General features: G+C 43.7%; 1 protein-coding gene across 3 annotated transcripts in view; it reads right to left on the bottom strand.

The window, feature by feature from the left end:
• LOC115457879 (C-reactive protein-like) overlaps positions 1-6327 on the bottom strand; it is a 65531-nt gene extending 59204 nt beyond the window's left edge. Inside the window, exons 1-2 of one of the 3 annotated variants that reach the window (XR_003940008.1) lie at positions 6167-6327; positions 5744-5816 (exon numbers count right to left, since the gene is read on the bottom strand). The gene's annotated coding sequence lies outside the window, so the exon portion shown is untranslated. The remainder of the gene's footprint in view (positions 1-5743; positions 5817-6166) is intronic. The other 2 variants (XM_030187549.1, XM_030187550.1) reach the window with 2 other exon arrangements.
• Positions 6328-12218: the final 5891 nt, after the last annotated feature.

Below are 12218 nucleotides of genomic sequence, written 5' to 3'. Positions count from 1 at the left end.
GCTTGAAGCAGGGCAGCCTCAGAAAGAACTTCAATATCAGAAGAATTCTGCTTTAAAGTAATTTGCATAGAGGTTTGGCTATTGTAAACCATATCCCATAGTGACTCCAGCATCACAATTGCTGGTCTAATCACTCCACTAGCCACAGGAGGAGATTGAGGTAGACTATCAGCCCGAGCTAACTTGGAAACAATAGCTTGAGGCAATACCTTTGAAGCCTGTTGTAGTAATGTTTTCCGAAGTTGAGAATCTATCTCCGTTGCTGCAGTCACACCCTCAGACAGGACCAGCTGAGCCACTTCGGCATCTGTCTCTGTTTGAACAGCCAGCAACTCTCTTCCAGGCTGGGGAGGTGCAATTCGCTCCTCAGGGTTCAAGGAAGCCCCGTTTCCACTCTCAATCGACTCCGAAGGGCCGAGAGCTGCAGTGGGGGTCGAAGTTCCCTGAGGACCCGGTTGCTGCCTGGGAAATTGCAGGGTTGTTTGTTTCATCGTCAAGGAGGTCACAGGAACCGAGGGAAATTCCTTTACCTTCCCCCTCCGCTTCCCCATGGTTAATGAGGCTACAGAGGCACCGAGGGAAACTCACAAACACAGCAGCCTCCAGGAGCAAACACAGGTGCGTCTATTCACAGCGCCATCTTGGAAAAACGAGTGGAACATTTTCTTAGTTGTGGATTTCACGTACATTTGTATCCCACCTTTTCCCACTTATTAGTAGGCTCAAAGTGGCTTACATAGTTCCGGAGAGGTGGTTACAGTTACAGAGGCGAAAAACAAATACAGTGTAGGGGTACAATTACAATGACAAATACAGTAAAGAAGTATCATTAAATAGGTTGGGGTGTTTCAGATAAAATGTCATAGTGATCATGCGTCGGGGTTAAGTTACTGTCAGTTCCTGATAACTTGCCATATTTCAATATTCAGTAATTATGTCAGTTCTGTGGGGGTATGCCTTCTTGAACAGGGGAGTTTTTAATTTTTTTTCGGAATTCTAGATGATTATTCATAGATTTCAGGCGTTTTGGTAGTGGATTCCAGAGCTGTGTGCATATGTAAGAGAAACTTGACAAATGTTGATTTATAGTTCAGGCTTTTACAACTTGGGAAGTGAAGAGTCAAGTATATTCTGGCTGACATTTGGGTCCAAGATGGCGCCTGAGGTAGATGTGTGTGAGAGCAGCTCCTGAACGCCAATAGTCTTTTAGGCGTATCAGAACCTTTTGGAGCCCACTATGGGGAAAAGAAAGGGGAAGCCCACTGCTCTCACCTCCTCGAGTCAGTTGGGGTCTTCTCCGATGCACCAGGGGACTTTGGACGCGATGTTTCTGCGCACACCAGGACCTTCTGTGAGCATTTCGATAACTCCGGTAGAGATACCGGAACATAGCTGTGAGGGAGTCTCTTTGAGCCCTCCCTCAAACACAGCCCCTCCGAGGCCTGGAGACGGAATGGTGGTGTCGATGGAACAACGCCATAGGGCACCCGAAGAGGAAATGACCCTGGCGGCTGTAGGAGGAGGCCCCATCGCCACCTCATCTCCTGCGGGGATATCAGAGCGGTTGGGGTGGCGAGTTTTACCCCCGATAGAGCTAGCACAAGAGACGCCTCCAGACAAGCCCGGAGATCAAATTAGACCTGCTGTTGTGACCCTCGAAGCATTGTGGGATGCTATTCAGGGCTTGCACGCTATCCTGAAACAGACATCAAAAACAACTCAAGGAGAACTGGCAGAGATTAAATTGAATCAAGAAAACTATTCGGCCAGACTTGGAACCTATGACACTAAGCTGGAGGCTCTGGAAACCGAGGTACAAACTTTAAAAAACTTTTCTTCATCTGTCTCCAAGGAAAAAATCATTCAGTTTACAAAAATGGAGTATTTAGAAAATCAACTTCGAAAAAACAACTTAAGAATGCTTAATTTTCCTAAAACTCCTTTACTGCCACCATTGGAGATGTTTAAAAAATATCTGAAAGACATTTTGCTCATCCCGACAGAGAATATGCCACCAATAACTAGAATACAATATTTTTCCGGAATTTGTGAAGAGAGACCTGCTTCACAATTGAATCTAACAGATTTTCTTCAAGATTCACTAGAGGTAATCACAGAGAGAACCACCATGCTAGTGACATTTGCATTCGAGTTAGATCAAAATAATATCTTTAAATTATATTTCCGCCATATTAATGAAGATTTCTTAGGCGCGAAGATTCAAATTTTCCCGGACTTATCCAGGGATACTCAAAAAAGGAGGAAAGCTTTTCTACAGCTTAAAACTAGATTGCATAATATAGGAGGAACTTAAGTCTTTAATTTCCACAATTATATTTTCTTTGAACCAGAGAAACTTTTGGAATTTGTCTCTAGTAAGGAATAGAATGTTAGACCCTGAATATTACGCTATGTATCGGCTGTACACATAGAAATGTCCCTCTACCTTTATTTCTTTTAATTTCTATAATATTTGATTGCTTAGATCTTGGACAACATTATTGTGGTCTTAAAAATTGTATTAGTTTCTTATAATGTTCTAAATGTAACAAATAGTTTTTCTTAATTTTCTGAATTTATGTATATACATGAATGTGAAATGCAAATTCATAATTAAAAAAAAAAAAAAAGTATATTCTGGCTGATTCAATTGTGTTTCTAATTGGTAAGTCGATTAGTTCAGTCATATAGCTCAGAGCTAGACCATGTATTATTCTGTGAACAAAGGTACAAATCTTGAAAGCGATATCTTGAAAGTGATAAGTTCCTTGATAGAAAGCCAGTGTAGATTTTCCTGGAGGGGTTTTGCGCTTTCAAATTTAGATTTTCCATATATAAGCCTGGCTGCCGTATTCTGAGCGGTCTGTAGTTTCCTAAGGATTTGATCTTTGCAACCCACAATTATTCCATTGCAATAATCAACATGTGTTAGTACCATTGTTTGAATCATGTTGCGAAAAGTTTCCCTCGGGAAGAATTGTCTCTACCTGTTTTCAAATCTATGCTGAAAACCCACCTTTCTCTCTGTGTCAGGTGTTCAGCGCTGCGTGCGTCTGGTAGTGCTATACAAATGCTAATAATAATTATAACAAATGGAGCAGCTAGACAACTGTAGAGGTCTCAATCAGAGATTTTTACATTTTCCTGAGAATTTTGCTAGCAGGCCCCTTGCAAAAGAAGATCCTCCAGGGGATTAAGATCCCTAAGAAAATCCCTCTTTCTCGTTTGCAAATAATGATGGATTTGGAGGACTGAGATAATTCAAGGTGCCCTTTCACATTTCTGAATTAGCTCCTCTTGGGACATGAACGCCTCCTGTGTCACAAAATTTCAAATTCTTTGGCCACTCCTCGCGTAAACTATTCAAGAAATATTTAATACGGAGAATGGAAACCCTCCGGAAGGAGTGGGGTAGTTTGTTTATTTTTTTAATTATTTTTAACTTTTATACATTGCCTTCAAGCTATTGAAGCAGTATAAATTCAGGTACAGTAGATATTTTTCTGTCCCTGTTTAGCTTACTAAGGTGTATTAGCATTTTTAGCACACGCTAAAAACACTAGCACGCCTACAGTGTGGCTTAGTAAACAGGGCCCTGAGTTTGTACCTGAGGCAATAGAGGGTTAAGTGACTTTCTCAAGATCATAGGAAGCTACAGTGAGATTTGAACTAGGCTCCCCTGGCTCTTAGCTCACTGGTCTACCACTGGGCTACTTCTCCACTCCTGTGGAAGATTATGAGGCTGGGTCACCCCCAGCTTTATTGGAACAATTTTCCTAGTGACATTTGTTCTTTCCCAAGATGTGCAATCAATCATGCAACAGAAGTACAGTTTCATGATTGATTGCACATCTTGGGAAAGAACAAATGTCACTAGGAAAATTGTTCCAACAGATCTCAAACTTTACTTCTGGGTCAGAGAAGCAGGGTGTTTCCTGTTAGAAAGCAAAGGCAGCTGAGTAAACAATTATTCCTTTCTACTCACCATTTTCAATATAGTCCAGTCTGCCAACAAGATATACTCATTTTACATGATATGCGATACTTTATATGTATACCCGAGTTTGATTTGTCCTTGTCTTTCTCAGGGCACAGACCGCATAAGTCTGCCCAGCACTCTTCTTGTACTAAAAGTTATGAAGCTAATGTCGAAGCCCCTTCAAATTTACACTCAAGCCCATCCCTATCTATTCAGTCACAATCAGGGCGTAGACCGTAGAAGTCTGCCCAGCACCAGTTTTGCTTTCCAATTACCAGCGTCTCCACCCAATCCATTCCTTCTAAACAGGATTCCTTTGTGTTTATCCCACGCACGTTTGAATTCCATTACCATGTTCATCTCCATCACCTCCTGCAGGAGGGCATTCCACGTATCCACCACCCTCTCCGTGAAAAAATACTTCCTGACATTACTCCCGAGTCTGCCCCCCTTCAACCTCAATTCATGTCCTCTAGTTCTGCCACCTTCTCGTCTCCAGAAAAGGTTTGTATGCAGATTAATACCTTTCAAATATTTGAATGTCTGTATCATGTCATCCCTGTTTTTCCTTTCCTCCAAAGTATATATGGGAAATGCCTCCCCCCCCCTCCACGCTCCCTTGAGATTTGGACATACTGCAAATTAACTGCATACAAAAATGTCTAAAAAAAATAGGTTTCAAAAATACTGATTTGGACACTTTTGTGAGAAAAATGTCCAAATGCTGCTTTATGCCACTTTTTAGATGTTTTTCTCTTTTGAAAATGAGCCCCATAGGACCACAGTAGATGATGACAAATAAAGACCTGTACAGTCCATCCAGTCTGCTCAACAAGATAAACTCATAGTATAAGGTATGAGATGATACTATACACATATACTTGATCTTCTTGCAATGATGTATTTCCTATTTCTGTGAGGGCGGGACACTGAGGGAGGGGAGGGGCTAGAGGCGGGCCTGCTGTGTTGTGTGCTTTGCTGACATCGCTGCGAGGAAAATAAAAGGTTTAATAAAAGATTTGATTTGCTTACTTTATTTTTGTCTATTAGATTGTAAGCTCTTTGAGCAGGGACTGTCTTTCTTCTATGTTTGTGCAGTGCTGCGTACGCCTTGTAGCACTATAGAAATGCTAAATAGTAGTAGTAGTAGTAGTAGTATCTTGCTATGTCCTTGCCATTTTCAGGGCACAGACTGTAGAAGTTTTCCCGGCACTGTCCTTGTTTTCCAGTTACTTAAGCTGAATCTGTCCAGCCATGATCAGGACACATACCATAGAAGTCTGCCCAGCACTGGCTTTGCTTCCCAATTACTGGTGTTGCCATCCAATCACCACTAACCTTCTTTGGATCCATGTCTTCTATACAGGATTCCTTTGTGTTTATCCCACACATTATTGAATTCCATTACCGTTTTCATTTTCACCACCTCCCGTGGGAGGGCATTCCAAGTTTCAACCACCCTCTCCGTGAAATAGTACTTCCTGACATTATTTCTGAGTCCCCCCACCCCTGCAACCTCAATTCATACCCTCTAGTTCTACTACCTTTCTGTCTCTGGAAAAGGTTTGTTTGTAAGTTAATTTGTTGATTTGCTGTTGTAATTTTTTTTCTGTTTATCCCCCATTGTATGTTATATGATAGACTATGTTCTGGGGGGGTTTTCTAGTAAGAATTTATCCTTATTTGATTGCATTTGAAATTGCTATAAAGATTTTTTTTTAAATCAAGTTCACAATAGACATCAGGTTAAGAGAAATACAATACCTGATCAAGCAAGAGGTTTCCAAATCAGATGGCTTCAAATGTCAGAATGCTTAAAGTGACAAGCTGCTAATTTCTGAAATGAAAGATTATGAAGGTATGAACCTTACAAATGATTGTTAAAGCCAAAGGTGACATTCCATTTCATAAGAACCTTTTAACACATAATTCTAAATGATAACATTAATTGAAGATATTCCAATCTGCCAATTAAAAGATGTTATAAATAAATACATAAATACATACAGCAGCCAAGCTGGAAACACAATAATGTATGGTCTGCATTTTTGGAACAGGTCTAACAGGATGGAGAATAGCTTTGCCTTTAGGAGTTTATGAATGCATTTTTCTTTACTCCCTATGGTCCACTCCACAATCTGCTTGGCCAAATGTACTGAGAACTTGGTGACAAGAGAACGGACTTACGTTTCGTGGTCCCCACTCTGCCAAATGTTTTCTCTTCTGGAGCGGCCAGACTTTACAGAGTTGCCCTGTGCTCCTGGCTGTGCCTAGGCAAACTGTGAAATGTTTTTCTTCCTAGCTCTGAATAGTGGGAATTTTCAAAGACTGGAGGGAGGGTGTAGAGGGGGGTTAAAGAAATGTTAAGAATGATAAACAGAGAGTGGACAGCCCCCTGACAACTTGCTTCATGGCCAGGTCTCAACATGATTGCAAAACTGAATTAGCTGATTAGATATCTGTGCAGTGCCACCGTGCTAAACAGAGGTAATAGTCTCCCCCGCCCCCTTAAATTTCACAACAAAAATCAAACTCTGCAAAGTTGGAGTTGCCCCATTCAGAGCCATCAAGTGATGCAATTTCATTGTAGGAAAGAGACTTTAGGCCACACTTGGTTCTGGAAGTTACACCCCACAGCATCATGGCTTTCTATATTCAGAATCAGCCTTCCCTACAGAGTACTAATGTTTTTAGCCCCTTCTTTAATTATGAATTCCCTCTGGCCCAGGTATTTGCTAATGGCTAGCTGGGAGCTACCAAGGCCCTAAGTCATCATCAGGGTATAAACAAGTGCCCTCCTCAGAACAGCTTATTATCGGCTCATTTTAGAGGGGTGAGAGGCATGGGGGAGAAAGTTAAGACCTGAAGATTCATATAAGTACATAAGTAATGCCACACTGGGAAAAGATCAAGGGTCCATCGAGCCCAGCATCCTGTCCACGACAGCGGCCAATCCAGACCAAGGGCACCTGGCAAGCTTCCCAAACGTACAAATATTCTATACATGTTATTCCTGGAATTGTGGATTTTTCCCAAGTCCATTTAGTAGTGGTTTATGGACTTGTCCTTTAGGAAACCGTCTAACCCCTTTTTAAACTCTGCCAAGCTAACCGCCTTCACCACGTTCTCCGGCAACGAATTCCAGAGTTTAATTATGCGTTGGCTGAAGAAAAACTTTCTCCGATTTCTTTTAAATTTACTACACTGTAGTTTCATCGCATGCCCCCTAGTCCTAGTATTTTTGGAAAACGTGAACAGACGCTTCACATCCACCTGTTCCACTCCACTCATTATTTTATATACCTCTATCATGTCTCCCCTCAGCCGTCTCTTCTCTAAGCTGAAAAGCCCTAGCCTCCTTAGTCTTTCTTCATAGGGAAGTCGTCCCATCCCCGCTATCATTTTAGTCGCCCTTCACTGCACCTTTTCCAATTCTACTATATCTTTCTTGAGATGCAGCGACCAGAATTGAACACAATACTCAAGGTGCAGTCGCACTATGGAGCGATACAACGGCATTATAACATCCTCACACCTGTTTTCCATACATTTCCTAATAATACCCAACATTCTATTCGCTTTCCTAGCTACAGCAGCACACTGAGCAGAAGGTTTCAGTGTATTATTGACAACGACACCCAGATCCCTTTCTTGGTCCGTAAGACCTAACGTGGAACCTTGCATGACATAGCTATAATTCGGGTTCTTATTTCCCACATGCATCACCTTGCACTTGCTCACATTAAACGTCATCTGCCATTTATCCGCCCAGTCTCCCAGTCTCGTAAGGTCCTTCTGTAATTTTTCACAATCCTGTCGCGAGTTAACGACTTTGAATAACTTTGTGTCATCAGCAAATTTAATAACCTTGCTAGTTACTCCCATCTCTAAATCATTTATAAATATATTAAAAAGCAGCGGTCCTAGCACAGACCCCTGAGGAACCCCACTAACTACCCTTCTCCATTGTGAATACTGCCCATTTAACCCCACTCTCTGTTTCCTATCCTTCAACCAGTATTTAATGCACAATAGGACATTTCCTCCTATCCCATGACCCTCCAATTTCCTCTGTAGCCTTCCATGAGGTACCTTGTCATACGCCTTTTGAAAATCCAGATACACAATATCAACCAGCTCCCCTTTGTTCACATGTTTGTTTACTCCTTGAAAGAATTGAAGTAGATTGGTCAGGCAATACCCTCATTAACCTTCCAATAAGCTGAGTCATTTGATGGGGGGGGGGGGGGGAGAGTGCCAATGGGCAGAGGGTGCACCCTCTACCACACATATAAGGCACCTGAGATAGCATAGAGAGTGGTGGCAAGTGAGTGCCTGGCTTTGTCCTTTTGAATGTATGGCGGTATAATTCTGGTTTCTCCACTGACTTTCCTAAACCAGTCAGAACTAGAAAACTCTGCGGGTCTGAAGTGAGATGGCAAACCCAACAATGAGGCTGAGGTGACAGTAAGTAATGGCACTAGCATATGGGGTAAGGTGCTTAAATTGCACACTTTCTTCATCCCTTATGAAGAGGAGTGTGGTAGCCGTGTTAGTCCACTCTTAAGGTTATCAATAGAAATCAAACAAAATAAAACATGGAAAAGAAAATAAGATGATACCTTTTTTATTGGACATAACTTAATACATTTCTTGATTAGCTTTCGAAGGTTGCCCTTCTTCCTCAGAGCGGAAATAAGCAAATGTGCTAGCTGACAGTGTATATAAGTGAAAACATTCAAGCATTACTATGACAGTAAAATAGATACTATTGGAGATTCTACATAGAATGTTGCTACTATTGGACATTCTACATGGAATGTTGCTATTCCACTAGCAACATTCCTGCGCAGGCTTCTGTTTCTGTGAGTCTGACGTCCTGCACGTACGTGCAGGACGTCAGACTCACAGAAGCAGAAGCCTGCACGGCCACATTGGTGATCTACAAGGGCCGACTTCTACATGGAATGTTGCTAGTGGAATAGCAACATTCCATGTAGAATCTATAGAAATCAAACAAAATAAAACATGGAAAAGAAAATAAGATGATACCTTTTTTATTGGACATAACTTAATACATTTCTTGATTAGCTTTCGAAGGTTGCCCTTCTTCCTCAGAGCGGAAATAAGCAAATGTGCTAGCTGACAGTGTATATAAGTGAAAACATTCAAGCATTACTATGACAGTCTGACATGGTGGGAGGAGGGGGGTGGGTAGGAAGTATGCATGGGGACATCAAAGCATATCATTGATATTCTAACACCCTGTCAGATTGTCATAGTAATGCTTGAATGTTTTCACTTATATACACTGTATATACGTACGTGCAGGACGTCAGACTCACAGAAACAGAAGCCTGCGCAGGAATGTTGCTAGTGGAATAGCAACATTCCATGTAGAATGTCCAATAGTAGCAACATTCTATGTAGAATCTCCAATAGAATGTCCAATAGTAGCAACATTCTATGTAGAATCTCCAATAGTATCTATTTTACTGTCATAGTAATGCTTGAATGTTTTCACTTATATACACTGTCAGCTAGCACATTTGCTTATTTCCGAGCAATCTGAGCTGATGAAGTCACAGTTACCTCACGACTCTATGGTTGTGGATTCCGCTCTCAAGAGAGCCAGGAGTTCTAGAGACTTTGCCTCGGCGCCCCCGGGGAGAGAATCTAGAACCCTGAACTCTTTTGGGAGAAAGGCCTATCAGTCCTCTATGCTCGTGGCCAAAATTCAATCTTACCAGCTCTACAGGAGCATTCACTTGAGGAACACGGTGAAGCAACTGGCGGACTTGGTCGATAAGCTCCCTCCGGAGCAGGCCAGGCCTTTTCAGAAGGTGGTCAGGCAGCAGAAGGCGTATCGTAAATTCCTATCCAGGGGTGCTTACGATTCTTTTGATGTTGCATCCAGAACCGCTGCCCAAGGTATAGTGATGCGCAGACTCTCATGGCTGCGTGCCTCTAACCTGGACAATCGAGTCCAGCAGCGGATTGCGGATGTCCCTTGCCGGGGGGATAATATTTTTGGTGAGACAGTCGAACAAGTGCTTGATCAGATCACTCAGCGGGAAACCGCTATGGACAATCTCTCCCGCCGGGCGCCTTCTGCTACTGCCTCATCAGGTAGATGTTTTTTCCGGGGAAGGAAGAATGCTCCCTATGCTTATAATAAGCGTAGGTACAATCCTCCTTCTTGACAGCCTTCTCAGGCTCATCCCCAGCACGCTCGTTCTCGTCAACAGTGTGCGCCAAGGCAGGCCCCTGCAGCTCCCCAGCAAAAGCAAGGGGCAGGCTTTTGACCAGCTCCAGTTGAGCATAGCCGCTGTAAAACTGTCCGTGCCGGACGGCTTGCCAGTCGGAGGGAGGTTAAAAAATTTTCACCAAAGGTGGCCTCTCATAACTTCCGATCGGTGGGTTCTTCAAACAGTCCAGTTAGGATACTCTCTCAAGTTGATGTCCAAACCTCCAAATTGCCCACCAGGAGCTCAGTCCTTCAGCTTCCAGCACAGGCAGGTACTTGCAGAGGAACTCTCCACATTTCTCAGCGCCAATGAGGTCGAGCCCGTTCCACCAGGGCAAGAAGGGCTAGGATTCTATTCCAGGTACTTTCTTGTACAAAAGAAAACAGGGGGATGCATCCCATCCTAGACCTAAGGGCCCTGAACAAATTCCTAGTCCCACAAAAGTTCAGGATGGTTTCCCTAGGCACCCTGCTTCCCATGATTCAGGAAAACGATTGGCTATGCTCTCTGGACTTAAAGGATGCTTACACGCATATTCCGATACTGCCAGCTCACAGACAGTATCTTCGATTCTGTCTGGGAACACGTCACTTCCAGTACTGTGTGCTGCCCTTTGGTCTGGCGTTTGCACCCAGGGTCTTTACAAAATGCCTGGCAGTAGTTGCAGCGTCGCTACGCAGACTGGGAGTGCATGTGTTCCCTTATCTCGACGATTGGCTGGTGAAGAACACCTCAGAGGCAGGAGCTCTACAGTCCATGCAGATAGATGACTATTCAACTACTGGAGCTACTCGGGTTTGTAATAAATTACCCCAAGTCCCATCTTTTTCCCGTTCAGAAACTGGAATTTATAGGAGCTCTGCTGGATTCACAGATGGCTTGTGCCTATCTTCCAGAAGCGAGAGCAGACAATCTTCTGTCTCTAGTTTCCAGGGCCAGGGCCTCTCAGCAGATCACAGCTCGGCAGATGTTGAGAATTTTAGACCACATGGCCTCCACAGTCCATGTGATACCCATGGCCCGTCTTCACATGAGATCAGCTCAATGGACCCTAGCTTCTCAGTGGTGTCAAGATGCAGGGGATCTAGAGGATGCAATCCAGCTGTCCACCGATTTTCACAATTCTCTTCAGTGGTGGACAATTGGATCCTCCCATTTGACCTTGGGACGTCCATTTCAAATTCCTTGGCCACAAAAAGTGCTGACAACGGATGCATCCCTCCTGGGATGGGAAGCTCATGTCGATGGGCTTCACACTCAAGGAGTTTGGTCCCTCCAGGAAAACAGTCTTCAGATCAACCTCCTGGAGTTGCGAGCGATCTGGAACGCTCTAAAGGCTTTCAGAGATCGACTGTCCAACCAAATTATCCAAATTCAGACAGACAGTCAGGTTGCCATGTACTACGTCAACAAGCAAGGGGGCACCGGATCTCGGCCCCTGTGTCAGGAAGCCATCAGGATGTGGCATTGGGCTCGCCGTTATGGCATGTTTCTCCAAGCCACCTATCTGGCAGGTGTAAACAACAGTCTGGCCGACAGGCTGAGCAGGATAATGCAACCTCACGAGTGGTCGTTCAACATGGGCGTTGTACGCAAGGTCTTCTGAGAGTGGGGCACCCCCTCGGTGGATCTTTTTGCCACTCAGATCAATCACAAGGTCCCTCAGTTCTGTTCCAGGCTTCAGGCCCATGCAGACTAGCATCAGATGCCTTTCTCCTGCATTGGGGAACAGGCCTTCTATATGCGTATCCTCCCATACCTCTGGTGGGGAAGATTTTGCTGAAACTCAAGCAAGACCGCGGAACCATGATTCTGATTGCTCCCTTCTGGCCGCGTCAGATTTGGTTCCCTCTTCTTCTGGAGTTGTCCTCCGAAGAACCGTGGAGATTGGACTGTTTTCCAACCCTTATAACTCAGAACGAGGGGGCGCTTCTGCATCCCAACCTCCGGTCTCTGGCTCTCACAGCCTGGATGTTGAGAGCGTAGAACTC

The sequence above is a fragment of the Microcaecilia unicolor genome, chromosome 14 (assembly GCF_901765095.1).
Source record: "Microcaecilia unicolor chromosome 14, aMicUni1.1, whole genome shotgun sequence".
NCBI lineage: Eukaryota > Metazoa > Chordata > Amphibia > Gymnophiona > Siphonopidae > Microcaecilia > Microcaecilia unicolor.
This window is presented reverse-complemented; position numbering and strand designations above follow the sequence as displayed.